The sequence below is a fragment of the Rhynchophorus ferrugineus genome, unplaced genomic scaffold, assembly GCF_030347505.1.
Source record: "Rhynchophorus ferrugineus isolate W39M unplaced genomic scaffold, kcgeb_rfMv2 rfM11, whole genome shotgun sequence".
Classification (NCBI taxonomy): Eukaryota; Metazoa; Arthropoda; class Insecta; order Coleoptera; family Curculionidae; genus Rhynchophorus; species Rhynchophorus ferrugineus.
This window is the reverse complement of record NW_027472590.1, coordinates 1,284,699-1,300,584: the sequence shown is the minus strand read 5'-3', so window position 1 is coordinate 1,300,584 and position 15,886 is coordinate 1,284,699. Positions and strand designations below refer to the sequence as shown.

Below are 15,886 nucleotides of genomic sequence, written 5' to 3'. Positions count from 1 at the left end.
ATCGCTAATAAGATAGAGCAGCGTTAACGCCTAGTACCGTTCAATTAATTGAATGGTGAGTCATCAGGGTATAGCGAAAATTAAAAATCTCGTGCAATATATAGATCCATCGTGTCGAGATAATTGTCTATTTCAGAACAAACGAAACGTTTAGTGTCTAAATGAGACATTAGACGGGATCTTAGTTATATATGAGGTTTCGTATCATCACAAAATTACAGTAAAGAGAGAAAAAAGACAGAAAACATCATATTTAAAATAAGAAAACTTTTCGCCCCCGGGTGGGCTCGAACCACCAACCTTTCGGTTAACAGCCGAACGCGCTAGCCGATTGCGCCACGGAGGCTCTGCCTCGAATTTTGAACCCCGTATCATTGCTGTACGTCTCTAATACCTTCAATTCTTCTCGTTTTTTATTATTAAATTGTTACTGTTCATTACAACCGCAACAGTTTATCGCTAATAAGATAGAGCAGCGTTAACGCCTAGTACCGTTCAATTAATTGAATGGTGAGTCATCAGAGTATAGCGAAAATTAAAAATCTCGTGCAATATATAGATCCATCGTGTCGAGATAATTATCTATTTCAGAACAAACGAAACGTTTAGTGTCTAAATGAGACGTTAGACGGGACCTTAGTTATATATGAGGTTTCGTATCATCACAAAATTACAGTAAAGAGAGAAAAAAGACAGAAAATGTCATATTTAAAATAGGAAAACTTTTCGCCCCCGGGTGGGCTCGAACCACCAACCTTTCGGTTAACAGCCGAACGCGCTAGCCGATTGCGCCACGGAGGCTCTGCCTCGAATTTTGAACCTCGTATCATTGCTGTACGTCTCTAATACCTTCAATTCTTCTCGTTTTTTATTATTAAATTGTTACTCTTCATTACAACCGCAACAGTTTATCGCTAATAAGATAGAACAGCGTTAACGCCTAGTACCGTTCAATTAATTGAATGGTGAGTCATCAGAGTATAGCGAAAATTAAAAATCTCGTGCAATATATAGATCCATCGTGTCGAGATAATTGTCTATTTCAGAACAAACGAAACGTTTAGTGTCTAAATGAGACATTAGACGAGACCTTAATTATATATGAGGTTTCGTATCATCACAAAATTACAGTAAAGAGAGAAAAAAGACAGAAAACGTTATATTTAAAATAAGAAAACTTTTCGCCCCCGGGTGGGCTCGAACCACCAACCTTTCGGTTAACAGCCGAACGCGCTAGCCGATTGCGCCACGGAGGCTCTGCCTCGAATTTTGAACCCCGTATCATTGCTGTACGTCTCTAATACCTTCAATTCTTCTCGTTTTTTGTTATTAAATTGTTACTCTTCATTACAACCGCAACAGTTTATCGCTAATAAGATAGAACAGCGTTAACGCCTAGTACCGTTCAATTAATTGAACGGTGAGTCATCAGGGTATAACGAAAATTAAAAATCTCGTGCAATATATAGATCCATCGTGTCGAGATAATTGTCTATTTCAGAACAAACGAAACGTTTAGTGTCTAAATGAGACATTAGACGGGATCTTAGTTATATATGAGGTTTCGTATCATCACAAAATTACAGTAAAGAGAGAAAAAAGACAGAAAATGTCATATTTAAAATAGGAAAACTTTTCGCCCCCGGGTGGGCTCGAACCACCAACCTTTCGGTTAACAGCCGAACGCGCTAGCCGATTGCGCCACGGAGGCTCATGAGTCCGGATTTAAAATAGGTTAAATTAAGAAGATGTTAATATATTATATAAATATAATGAGATATTTAATTTAAATTAATAACCATTACTCATCGACTTGTTGTCGAAATTCGACCACAATTTATAAAATTAATCATATTTCTCTTATAACAAACTAAAGAGAGTAATTTATAAATTATATGTTAATATAACTAAAACTTGTTTTAACAATATTTGTAAAATAAATGCAGAAATATATTTCGTATATAATATTCACTACAGTAACAAGTATGTGTATATTGAAATACACGTATTTCAATCTAGAACTATCTCTAGAACTAATACTCATTAACCTTTTTAATTGGCATTTAATTAGTTTTAATTTAAATTAATTTTAATAATAAAGTATTAATAACCGTAAATTACTACACAACTACAACAACTGCAGAGCGTCAAATATAAGTGTATATGATTTTTATTTTTTTTTTTTTGTTATAATCATAAACATGGACAAACAGATTAGATTTGTTTTGTTCGTAATTGTGAGAGATACACAAAATTATGTTATCTGTTTGTATTATTTGCGCTTGGCACCGCCTTCAGAGTGATCAGATTTAAGTAGGTATTAAGCTAGATCGTGTGTCTATAGTAGAAGAATACAAAATACGTGTAGTAGATACGTTCAATAAGATTTTTGTTTATTTTTATTTAATTATTACAACTATTATTATGTACATATTTTATTTTAAAATGTTTTTTTATGTTATAGATCTAAGTTTGATTATTATTTACTTTTTAGTGAGTTCCTTATTTATTTTTTCAAGAAGTAGGTTAAAATTTTTTGTTAAAAATATCTTATTTTTCTCTTTTTAGTGTTAGATACTTACTCAATAAATTACACAGTTAGGAATAAAGAAACAATGACAGAAAATAAGGAACGTTTCAGGAACCCGGGGTCCACTACTTAGCCCAAGTGGTTTGATAAACGTTCTAACCAAACTAGAACAACAAAAAGTCGTTGCCCCCGCCGGGAATCAAACCCGCGACCTCTGCGTATGAGCCGAACGCTCTAACCTCTACACCATCGAGGAAATTACCTGTTGCATTTCTACGGCTTCTCATATGATACGGTGAGTGCTTAAAAAGCAATCTGAACGACTTTTACACTGAACGACTTCCGGTCTTCCGTCACATCAGTTCAGCACTAATATTACCCACAAATATCTGATTATTTTAGATAAAAAAAATAGGTGAAAACTGTACGCGCCTTTGAAATTTAAGGGTTTCCCTTGATTTCCCCGGATTCCACCATCAGATCCTGACTTGGTTCCAAAGGGACCACCTCGGAAATGCACTCTTTCGAATAAAAAAAGATACGTAAATATATATTATAAGTTTTTTTTTAAATAACCCCCGGGGTGGGCTCGAATCACCAACCGATTGACAGATTTGGGAGGCTCTGATAAACCCCGATACTATATCATTTTATTTTATTACGTCATAACACTAAATACAGTAAACCAACATATCGAAGCTTAACGATTTAACTATACAAAGTATTGCAACCATGTTGACCGTTTAATAGGATTGAGCGGGCTGCCAATAAGAACATCTGATGCTTTCTGACCATTACACCAGTAAAAAACGACCAGTCAAAATCCGAGAAAATCTTAGACGACACCGTCATAATTAAAAGGTATCGAAAGCTGCGCGTCCTGGTGATTTGGATGAAGAAATTCTACGCGACACAGCCATGCTCGGACATTATTTAGTGTTATTTCAGCGGCTAGTCGCCGGTAATTTTCAGAAAATGATAATGAGGGATCCCCTTGACCACTTAAGCTGTGGCAGGCTGTGGTTGATACTAATGAAGTCATACAGTGATGTTTTCTGATGTTTTCGTCTTTTCTATCAACCACATTCATTTATCAGATTTTATTTTTTGGTTCTATATTCTTTGTATTAGCCTTAGTTGTATTGTTTTATTTTTATTTGTATTGCAATAACTTTATTTTAATCGTCAATTTATTTTAATCTTATGAATGTTCTTTCAGTGTGTATTCTGTTTATTTCCTTCAGTATTTTTTTGTATAAATTGGTTGTTTTATTTCTATGGTTCATCTTTTTTACTATAATTTCTTTTGTATTTGACTTTTTGCCTTTTGGTTAAATTCTTACAGTTTTTTGTCTCTTGTTTATTTAAAATTCTAAGACTATTTATTTATTATTGAATGGACATATTTTTAATAATCACTACATAGTATAAAACAAAGTCGCCTTTTCTGTCTCTATATCCCTATGTGCGCTTAAATCTTTAAAACTACGCAACGGATATTGATGCGGTTTTTTTCAATAGATAGAGTGATTCAAGAGGAAGGTTTATATGTATAATACATGCATAATATACTAAGGCAACATTGCTAATTTTAGAGGTTTCTAACGTGATGTCGTAAATTAACCTATTTTTTAGGCTTATTTAGCAATTAGCAAAAACGCTGCCTAACCCTACGAGTTAGATCAAATTAATGTACTACAGTATTGTACACCATAAAAAGGTCTACAAAAAAGTCCGCGATGGTATATGTTTATCTTTTAGGGATAACCCACATTAACCATTTTTATTGTTTACTTTTTACGTGAGAAAATGGCTTATTTACGAAACTATTTTAAGCAATACGGCATTAATCCTTATCGAATTAAGTACCTTAAATACAGTGTGCAATTAATATAGATCAATATGGTTCCTTACAGCATGTAAATTAAACAAATATTTTCGGAGATATTACAAATTTAAAATTTGCGTTTAAAAATGTCTAATGTAATAAAAATTGTATGAATTTAGATATTCCAAAGATAGCAGGAAATCTTCATAGTAAGTATAGGGGAAGAGGAATTGTTTTACTCCAAATTTAATGCGTGCAGGCCAAGGGCAGTAATGAATGAACCAAAAATACTGGATCGATTTTAATCATGTTTTCATTGAGTGACATAGGCATATATATTTTATGCCCGTGCAAAGTCGCAGCGGGCCGCTATGTTTTTATATACAACGTTCATATTTTTTCTGTAGTGTATTTAATTTAGTATCAGCATTGCACCCGTGCGAAGCCGGGGCGGGTCGCTAGTATATATATAAGCATAAATTGAGTACATTTTTGTCAAGGTCGCGGCTATTAAGGCGGGCGGTTAAAAATCAGTCGAATGAAACAAGTAGTCTTTGGGATCTGATTTAGTTCCTTAATTTTTCGCCTCCTGATTGTTTTACTTTCTCATTTTCCTTGTTACTTTTTTTTCATTTATTTTTTTATTTTGGTTGATTTTCTGATCGTTATTCATCAATTCTTATTTCAGTTCGATTCCTTCCTTTCGGTAATGTAACAGCACTGTTTGAAAATAAATATGGTGCTGGTTAGGCAGCTGAAGAAGCGACCACCCACAGGGTTCGCGTACCACGTCCAAGCCCGACTAATTTTCAGCTATTATTTCATTAAATGACGAGCCTGATGACGAGAGATCTTAAAGGCTTATTATAATCGCCTCGTCTCCGGCGTAACATTGTCCGCATGGGATCCCCACCGTCTCGATGTCGGATCACCGCGCCTCGTTAACCAATAATGACGTTTATGCCGTAATTCTTACCGATATCCTCATTTAATAGGGGCATTATCCGAATCACATCATTGAGCATAATTGAGAGATATCTCTTTACCACTTTCGTGAAGGTTGTCGGGACGTAATTTAGCGGGATTGCGTAAGACAGCTCGGCGCGGCTTCGAACCGGATGATTGTCTCTCGTCTTAGTTATAAGGTCGGGAGAATTACTCGATTACCATTAATATTTTTTCTGGTTTCGCGTTTCCATCGACTAATGGAAACTCGTTAATATCTTGCACTATTGACCTGGGTAAGTTACGGCACGCAGATACACTTTCACATTCCCATACCTTATTTCCTATATTAATCGTCGTAATTTTTACGGTTGTTTCAACGCTCCGAATATATGCTGCTACGAGTTCTGAGATCTTAGACGTTGATACGATTCATTTTGTGGGAAATTCGATGCTTTATAGCGCAAAAAATGGGTACCAGGTGGTTTTATATCTATAACAGGTCAATTGAAAATATTTTTAGGGCAAAATTAGTTTTTTTATTCAACATAATTCCCTTCAATGGTAATACGCTTCAAAATAGGCCTCAGTTTCGGCGATCACCTCTTCATTCGACGAAAATTTCTTCCCAGCGAGCATTCTTTTGAGATCTGAGAACAGGAAATAGTCGCTGGGGGCAGATCTGGAGCATACGGTGGATGAAGAAGCAACTCGAAGCCCAATTCATGGATTTTTGCCATCTTTGTTGCTGACTTGTGACATGGTGCATTGTTTTGGTGAAGCAGCACTTTCTTTTTCTTCAAATGCGGCCGTTTCTCGGTGATTTTGTCATTCAAACGGTCCAAAAACGCCACGTAATAATCGCTGTAGCATAATACAGACGCCATAACCTTGTCAGCCGACTGTTGCGTTTTCCCACGCTTTGGAGTGGGTTCATCGTGTGCAGTCCACTCAGATGACTGTAAATTGGACTTCAGAGTGAAATGATGGAGCCATGTTTCATCCATTGTCACATATCGACGGAAAAACTCGGGTTTATTACGTTTGATCATCTTCAAACAGTGCTCCGAATCATCAACTCATTGTTGGTTTTGGTCAAAAGTGAGCTCGCCCGGCAACCACTTTGCACAGCGCTTTCTCATATCCAAATATTCGTGAATGATCTGATGTACACATTCAGTTAATATCTCTAGAGTGTCAGCTATTTCATTAAATTTCAATTTACGGTCATTCAAAATCATTTTGTGGATTGCATACCAATTCTTGATGGTTGATTTTCCTGGGGCAGTGTCCGGAAACTCAGCATCAAGCCAGGTTTTTGCTCCAACTGTATTTTTCCCGTCAAAAAGCAATATTTTTTCAACACGCCAAATTCCTTTTTATCAATTTTTTTCACAATAACAAACGTTGCTTCACTCAAAATGCTATAATTCATAAACTAATGATACGACAGCTGTCAAATTTTTACACGCAGGCGTAAAGTTGGCCGGGGACTTTTCAGTTGACATGTTATTTTGAAATATCTTTAAAAATATACCCTTAAAAGGATTTATCAAAATTTAAATTATTTTCGGAGATATACCAGGTGTATAGAAAAGTAATTATCGGTTTTTACGGAAAAAAACTGCATAATTTTCAAGAAAATGCAAAAATGTATTTATTCAAAGAATTGGGCATTTGATTTTACACATCTTGCTAATTAATATCAATACCAATTTTCATCACTGTACCGCCGAACAGTGTCTTTCTGACTTATCGTCGCCGTCGTCGACTGACACCTGACCCTTGGCACACATACCAAACCACAAAAAAATACATTCAATTATCCAATATAATTATCAAACCTTCATTACAGAACTGATTAAAGACGACTTGTTCTAATATATAGAAGGAAAAAAAACAATTTAACATCGATCCGCTGGCACCACGAAGACGATTCCGTAACAATGTAATTATGACAGTCCGGGCCGCCGTTAACGAACCAGACTGGACCGTCGTCCAGGCTGATCGGATTAAGCTGCGTTTTTATTATATCGGACGAAAATTTAATTTCGTCCCGAGACTACAAAAGAGGAATTTTAACAAGATCATGTCCGCCGGCCCTATTTTCGCACCGAAGCCGGCCATTAAGTCATACGTAACAAGCGCTGGCGTAACGGAGATCGATTCCTATACCCAATTAATCCGGAATTCTTATTATTTTAAATGGACATTGGTCATGTTGAATGTAATTTGGCTCGGGTGAAGGTTTTTTTTGCGAAAACGGTCAGTAACGATCGAGTTTAAAAAGGTATTCTAGTCTAGATAACAGATCAATTGAAAACTCCCCGGCCTACCGTATCAAAACATATTTTTTTGACAAAATTAGTTTTTTTTAATAAACATAATTCCCTCCAAGGGTGATACGCTGATTATAGTGACCCCCTCCAACTTTTAGATACTATTTTTGTGTACGATTTGTCCTTTGCTTCAAAAGAGGCCTCAGTTTCGGCGATCACGTCTTCAATCGACGGAAATTTCCTTCCAGCGAGCATTCGTTTGAGATCTGAGAACAGGAAATAGTTGCTGGGGGCCAGATCTGGAGAATAGGGTGGATGAGCAAGCAATTCAAAGCCTGATTCATATATTTTTGCCATTGTTTTCAATGACTTGTGACACGGTGCATTATCTTGATGAAGCAGTACTTCAGTTTTTTCTTCAAATGCGGTCGTTTTTCGGCTATTTCGTCCTTCAAACGGCCCAATAACGCTATGTAATAATCGCTGTTGATGGTCCTTCTTTTTCAAGGTAGTCCATGAAAATTATTCCATACGCATCCCAAAATACAGAAGCCATAATCTTGCCAGCCGACTGTTGCGTTTTCCCACGCTTTGGAGCGGGTTAATCGTGTGCAGTCCACGCGGATGACTGTCGATTGGACTTCGGAGTAAAATGATGGAGCCGTGTTTCATCCATTGTCACATATCGATCAAAAACTCGGGTTTATTGCGCTTGAACATCTTCAAACACTGTTCCGAATCATCAACTCGTCGTTGTTTTTGGTCAAAAGCAAGCTCGCGCGGCACCCACTTTGCACGGAGCTTTCCCATACCCAAATATTCATGAATGATATGATGTACACGTTCAGTTTATATCTTTAGTGTTTGCTATTTCATTCAGTTTCAATTTACGGTCATTCAAAATCATTTTGTGGATTTTTTAAATGTTTTCGACGGTAACAACCTCTTTTGGGCGTCCACTGCGTTCACCATCTTCGGTTCTCATTTCACCACGTCTAAATTTAGCATACCAATCGTTGATGGTTGATTTTCGTGGGGTAGTGTCCGGAAACTCGGCATCAAGCCAAGTTTTTGCTTCAACTCTATTTTTTCCCTTCAAAAAGCAATATTTTATCAACACGCGAAATTCCTCTTTATTCATTTTTTTCACGATAACAAAATGCTATAATTCACAAAGTAACAATCCGACAGCTGTCAAATTTATACACGCATCTTTTGAGGGTTACGACTATCTATAAAAACATATGGATTTCAATTGACCTGTTACAGGTATGTATTTTTTAATTATCCACTAATATCCGCGGAATAATATTAGTCAGGACAATGGAATCGACATAAACCTTTACCGCCGTTTAACGGGGAGTATTTTCCTCGTTGCAAAACATCACCGTTTTCATGAATTATACGCTCTAATAGCCCGATGCGGCGTACTGGGCCGCTTACCGCATAATTATGTATGTAAAACTATAAAATTACGGAAATTAGCCAAGTACCCAACGGCTTATTGTTGTCGATTTAAATACGGATTCCGAGGCGAACACTTTATTTATTTAGCGATGACTTTGTTGATGTCGGCGTGAAGAATAACACCATCGGGCCCAACCAGAGTGATTATTCTCGATCCGAAATCGACAGTTTCGTTGGTATTATAACGATTTTAAAGTAGCAGGTTGGTGGTTTTTAATGACGATTTCGGAGAAATCATTTTTCGTTATTTAAGTGGCTATTTGCCGACATAAATTGGTTTATTAATAACACTAAGGCGATAATATCTAAGGAATACTTCAGTATGCAATTAAGTATTTTTTAAATTTAAAAAAGTGAGATTAGACACAGCATCCCTGGTGGGGATCGAACCCACGACCTTTGGATTAGAAGTCCAACGCGCTATCCTCTGCGCTACAGGGACGACGGACATTGAAAAAAAATGTGAAGTCTATTGTCGGGTATTTGTAATATTAATATAGCTACGTTTATTTTGACTCTGACAACAAAATGACTAATTTTTTTATAGCATCTTTATTAGATACGCTTAGTACAATCTTAATTTACAATTAATTTATTAGTGCTTTTCCTGTATACTTGGATTAATTAACAAGCAAGACGAGTGCGAGAAAATACATCAGTATGTATTTCTCAATTATAAAATTATAATTATTTATTAATTATTAATTTATGGCTATAGTTTACACTAAATGTATACACTTTATATAAGTTCGTATGGGTTTGTTGGTTTCAATCTCCTGACATCCTGCGCTCTGTCCAGCACTTGTATTGCTTCCACGTTAGTATGATTTAGTAATCTTCGTGCGTGTTTCAAGCGAAATCTTGGATAACTTCGCGAATCCATTTGATTTCCAGGTCATCGTGCAGTTCTTCATTAGTTACATAGCGACAGGCACTGGTAATCAATCGAAGAACCTTGTTTTGAAAGCGTTGTATGACTAGTTGATTTAAATTTTTAGTACAACCCCATATTTGCACCCCAAAGATCCAAATTGGCTTTATACCATTAGATTGGACTAACCAGTACAGTTGGTTCATTTTGGTTCTAATGTGTTTTGATTTTTGTCTAACGTGATGCTTCCAATTTAATCTACTATCAAGATGGATTCCAAGGTATTTAGCTGATTCTGCTTGAGGAATCGGGCATCCATTGAGTGATATAATTAAGTTTTTATTATTTCGCCGTAATGCAAAATTAACGTGGACAGATTTGGAGCTATTAAGTTGAATTTTCCAATCTTTCGTCCATTTGTGGATTTTGTTGACTGCCACTTGCACTTTTTCTGTTGCCCTAGGCAGAGATATATCTTTTGCCATAAGAATTGTGGCGTCAGCAAAGGTTCCAAGAAGTGTTTCTTTTGTTGTTGGTATGTCAGCAGTGTAGAGCAGATACAGGAGAGGTCCTAAGACGCTACCTTGTGGAACACCAGCCGAGATATTTTTAAATGTCCAGAACGCCATTTCGTGCGATACTCTAAATTTTCTGCCGAATAAATATGACTCCAGTAATTGACAATAATTACGCGGTAACAATTTGCTCATCTTACAGATTAATCCCAAATGCCAAACCCGATCAAAAGCTTGAGACATCCAGGAATATTGCAGGGCAGTATTTCTTTTCCTCAAACGCTCTTTCAATAGCCAGTTACTCTGTGCACTTGATCGATTATTGAATATGACTGATGTAAATAAAATATTGAAACAAAAATAACGTTATAAAATATAATTTATTTTAACATTATAGTCCACCTTAAACTACAGTTCATTAAACAGCCACAACAGTTTTTAGGTTATAATGGTTTTATTATATTTATATTGACATATGACAACGATGTTGGCCAGTACCAACACAAAACGAATTTTCTAGACCGATTTGGTTACATGCTCGCACGTACCAGACTTCATCCTGTCTCCTTTTAAGTAGAGTAATGCTAATTAGTAAAATGAGAAAGAATGCTTCGGGTTTAAAATGGATTTTACGTTTTTATAAATTGTATTTGGCAATAAGTTCGACGTTGTTGATGACGTACATTGGCTATTTTATTGGAAGGACTGTATATATATATAGTCTGTTCAAAGTTATTTTGTAGATACGTCATTTAAATTTGTGACCTCAAAACGTCGCAACGTTGCCGCATCAACTCTGAGTTTTAGTTCAGTTTGGCTTTGACACACAACATAATTCTAATCTAAATAAACTAATTGGACAAAAATGTTATCAAATATACGTTATTTTAACATTATGGTACATCTACAGTTAATTATACAGTCACAACAATAGAGAACATTTTGTCTCTTTTTAACTAGAATAAAATGAGAAGGAAAATATTGTCTGATTATAAAACGAATTTACAAATTGCAGCAGGCAATTTATTGCACATCTTGATGACGTGTATACAAAAAAACTTTGAATAGACTACATATATATATTTTTATATTGCATTGTAACACATTTATTTCCTCTCTTCCCTGTACATTTTCTCTATAACCACGTTGCCAAACCAAAGAATCTTTCGCCTTCCTTCACACATTTACCAATTAGCACGGTCCACGATGGCATTCGCCTAATTAGCCGCATATTCTTCGATCTGTGGAAGTGCCATATTGTGAACAAGCGTCAACTTCCACCGCTGCATCGGATAAAGGACAATAAACAAATAGCTATCGCCGCGGAAGATCTTAATTACTCTTCGGACAGGTGGTAATCGGCGGGATAGATCCCCGAGAGGGGTCAATGGGTCGGAATCTTTCGCCCGAGGAAGATTTCAGAAGAAAAAGCTCGAATTAAAAGCGAACGAAATCGTAAATGAATTTTGGTTTAAATTTATTTATTACATTGTTACTAGTCATTGTCGGCTAACCTACAGTTTATCTTTACGTTAACTTAAATCTAGGTATATGTTCCCATTGGCCTTATATTAGTCTCTGGTGTAATAATATTTATGTGTTAAAGTATTAAACGCACCTAAGATCAAATGGTTTGTTTCTTCATGTCCTTTTGTTTCCTTGCAATTCTCTTGATTTCCTGTGTGACTGGTTGAATCGTTGAACTTTCACAGTCTAAGTTCAGCAAATTGTACTCAATGTCAGTTTCGTTTGGTTTAAAGGTTTTTTCATAGACTGTCAGCAACTGCTTCGGCTTTTTCTTGATAGGTACGTGCTCAGTTTCCATGTAGGTCTCTTACAAGTGGATCATTTTAAGTATTTGGTGGCTTTCCAGAGCCAATAATCTGCGTCCTTTTCATCTGTTAGATTTCTTAGATAGTTATTTCTGGATTAGTTTTTAATTTGCAGTATTTCCCTTTTCAACCTTCGGGTTATATTGTATAAGATATTTTTATTTTCAGGCGTTCTATTTTGTTTTTCGTCATTTACTTGATTTATTTTGGATAATTAATTGCTTTTATTGTACTCTTAATTTCTGGAGTATTATTTGAACCAACTCGTTGGATATCTACTATGAATTGTTTTGTTTCAAAATTTAATTGTTCGACTGTCTTAATTACTTATTCAATTCTTCAAGAAATTCTTCCCAGTCTGTTCTTTTATTTGTTAACGTTGGATTTTGTCCATTTCTTGTTACATTTTTACTCACTGTCAGAATCACTGGTATGTGATCTGAACTTCAGCATTCAATATTCATTCATTAACATTCCAAATTGTAATTCGAATGTCTTTATTTGCCATTACTTGTTTTTGAAACCACAGGTCTATTATCTTCTAATTGTTGAATTCTTTCTGGTAAAGATACGATAATTTTTTCCTGTTGATACGAGTTTTAACAGCAATTTGTTGGTGGTTGCTTCTTCTTCCTTTGTTTGTTTTGGTTTATACTTTTGGGTACCTATAGATCATTTTATCATGGACTTGGTTATATCTTTCCGATAGTTTCTTTTTAGTCAGCGTCTCTTTAAGTTTAGCTATAAACGAAATGATGAATAACGCGCGTCTGTTCGCCGAGTACCATCGACTGTCGCGGACAATTACACGTCGTCCAGGTACCCGCAAGACTAAACTAGGCTAACTTCTTCCCTATATGGCCATCGGTTTCTGTATCATGGTCAGAACTACGTAGAATTAAATGTTTCGTTTTTTTTTCTCTTGGCGTTCGGCTTTTGCGTAATTTTTAATTATTTTATGTAACAAATAAACAAGGTCTCTTTTCGCGCCGCTCTTATCTACTCTCACTGGCCGTTGATTCTGATGGCACGACATGGAGATCTGGTTATAATCGGTTTCATCAGTGTAAGTAGTCTCAGGTGTATTGTCGACGTATATGATCAATAACATAAAAAAACTGTTAGATGTAGTTTAAATGTAAAGAAAACATCGTAAATTCTAAAATTTCTGACAGATTATACGTCAAATTATATGCAATATTGTCAACATTTGACTAGTCATCAAAAGAGGCATTAAATTGAATTACAAACAACGTCCTCGAAGCTCTTATTGACTTTAAGGAATTATCAGAAGTCAGACGAAGGTACATCGAGCGAATACAAAAGATACATGATGAGTTTTCTGTGAAACAGCGATGATCTTTTAGAAATCTTCAGACTTTTTCTTATAACTCTAATATAAATAGAGGTATAGGGCTGCAAATATCAATGCTTATGTAAAATTTAGTAATTATTAAAACTTTATTTTTATCTAATCTTGAAAACGGTTAACTAAATGTCAAAAGTAACGAATACTTGATTTTTTTCACCGTATAAATGAGCAAGTGTCGAAGTTTTAGCTTATTTGGTGATCAGTCATTTTCTTGCATTTTTTCCATATATATACTCAGGAAAAGTCGCGATTTTTGGCCATTTTCAGACATTTCCATATAACTCTAGATTAAACAGAGATATAGTGCTGAAAATTTCGGTACTTATGTAAAATTTAGTGCTTAATAGCCCGATGAGATTGTTCCTGTTCGCATTTTAATAGTTTGGAAGATTTTACTATAGATATTTTTGGAAAAAAAATTATTAAAACTTTATTTTTATCTAATCTTGAAAACGGTTAACTAAATGTCAAAAGTAACGAATACTTGATTTTTTTCACCGTATAAATGAGCAAGTGTCGAAGTTTTAGCTTATTTGGTGATCAGTCATTTTCTTGCATTTTTTCCATATATATACTCAGCAAAAATCGCGATTTTTGGCCATTTTCAGACATTTCCATATAACTCTAGATTAAACAGAGATATAGTGCTGAAAATTTCGGTACTTATGTAAAATTTAGTGCTTAATAGCCCGATGAGATTGTTCCTGTTCGCATTTTAAGAGTTTGGAAGATATGACTATAGTTATTTTTGGACAAAAAATTATTTAACCTTTATTTTTGTCTATATCTTGAAAACGGTTAACTAAATGTCAAAAGTAACGAATACTTGATTTTTTTCACCGTATAAATGAGCAAGTGTCGAAGTTTTAGCTTATTTGGTGATCAGTCATTTTCTTGCATTTTTTCCATATATATACTCAGGAAAAGTCGCGATTTTTGGCCATTTTCAGACATTTCCATATAACTCTAGATTAAACAGAGATATAGTGCTGAAAATTTCGGTACTTATGTAAAATTTAGTGCTTAATAGCCCGATGAGATTGTTCCTGTTCGCATTTTAAGAGTTTGGAAGATATGACTATAGTTATTTTTGGACCAAAAATTATTTAACCTTTATTTTTGTCTATATCTTGAAAACGGTTAACTATATGTCAAAAGTAACGAATACATGATTTTTTTCACCGTATAAATTACTAAGTGTCGAAATTTTAGCTTATTTGGTGATCAGTCATTTTCTTGCATTTTTTCCATATATATACTCAGGAAAAATCGCGATTTTTTGCTATTTTCAGACATTTCCATATAACTCTAGATTAAACAGAGATATAGTGCTGAAAATTTCGGTACTTATGTAAAATTTAGTGCTTAATAGCCTGATGAGATTGTTCCTGTTCGCATTTTAAGAGTTTGGAAGATATGACTATAGTTATTTTTGGACCAAAAATTATTTAATCTTTATTTTTATCTATATCTTGAAAACGGTTAACTAAATGTCAAAAGTAACGAATACATGATTTTTTTCACCGTATAAATTACTAAGTGTCGAAATTTTAGCTTATTTGGTGATCAGTCATTTTCTTGCACTTGCACTCAGGAAAAATCACGATTTTCGGCTGTTTTCAGACATTTCCTTATAACTCTAAATTAAACAGAGATATAGTGCTGAAAATTTCGGTACTTATGTAAAATTTAGTGCTTAATAGCGTGGTCATATTGTTCCTGTTCGCATTTTAAGAGTTTGGAAGATATGACTATAGTTATTTTTGGACCAAAAATTATTTAACCTTTATTTTTGTCTATATCTTGAAAACGGTTAACTAAATGTCATAAGTAATGAATACATGATTTTTTTCACCGTATAAATTACTAAGTGTCGAAATTTTAGCTTATTTGGTGATCAGTCATTTTCTTGCATTTTTTCCATTTTCCGTATTTTTCCATACTCAGGAAAAATCACGATTTTTTGCTATTTTCAGACATTTCCTTATAACTCTAAATTAAACAGAGATATAGTGCTGAAAATTTCGGTACTTATGTAAAATTTAGTGCTTAATAGCGTGGTCATATTGTTCCTGTTCGCATTTTAAGAGTTTGGAAGATATGACTATAGTTATTTTTGGACCAAAAATTATTTAACCTTTATTTTTGTCTATATCTTGAAAACGGTTAACCAAATGTCAAAAGTAACGAATACATGATTTTTTTCACCGTATAAATTACTAAGTGTCGAAATTTTAGCTTATTTTG

The 15,886-nt window shown here is 34.8% G+C and overlaps 5 non-coding genes across 5 annotated transcripts; all 5 read right to left on the bottom strand.

The window, feature by feature from the left end:
- Positions 1 to 272: 272 nt before the first annotated feature.
- TRNAN-GUU (transfer RNA asparagine (anticodon GUU)) lies at positions 273 to 346 on the bottom strand. The gene has a single exon. It is a non-coding gene; the product is annotated as a tRNA-Asn (tRNA).
- A 381-nt stretch (positions 347 to 727) lies between these two features.
- TRNAN-GUU (transfer RNA asparagine (anticodon GUU)) lies at positions 728 to 801 on the bottom strand. The gene has a single exon. It is a non-coding gene; the product is annotated as a tRNA-Asn (tRNA).
- A 381-nt stretch (positions 802 to 1,182) lies between these two features.
- Positions 1,183 to 1,256, bottom strand: TRNAN-GUU (transfer RNA asparagine (anticodon GUU)). The gene has a single exon. It is a non-coding gene; the product is annotated as a tRNA-Asn (tRNA).
- A 381-nt stretch (positions 1,257 to 1,637) lies between these two features.
- Positions 1,638 to 1,711, bottom strand: TRNAN-GUU (transfer RNA asparagine (anticodon GUU)). The gene has a single exon. It is a non-coding gene; the product is annotated as a tRNA-Asn (tRNA).
- A 7,707-nt stretch (positions 1,712 to 9,418) lies between these two features.
- TRNAR-UCU (transfer RNA arginine (anticodon UCU)) lies at positions 9,419 to 9,491 on the bottom strand. The gene has a single exon. It is a non-coding gene; the product is annotated as a tRNA-Arg (tRNA).
- Between the last annotated feature and the right edge of the window lie 6,395 nt (positions 9,492 to 15,886).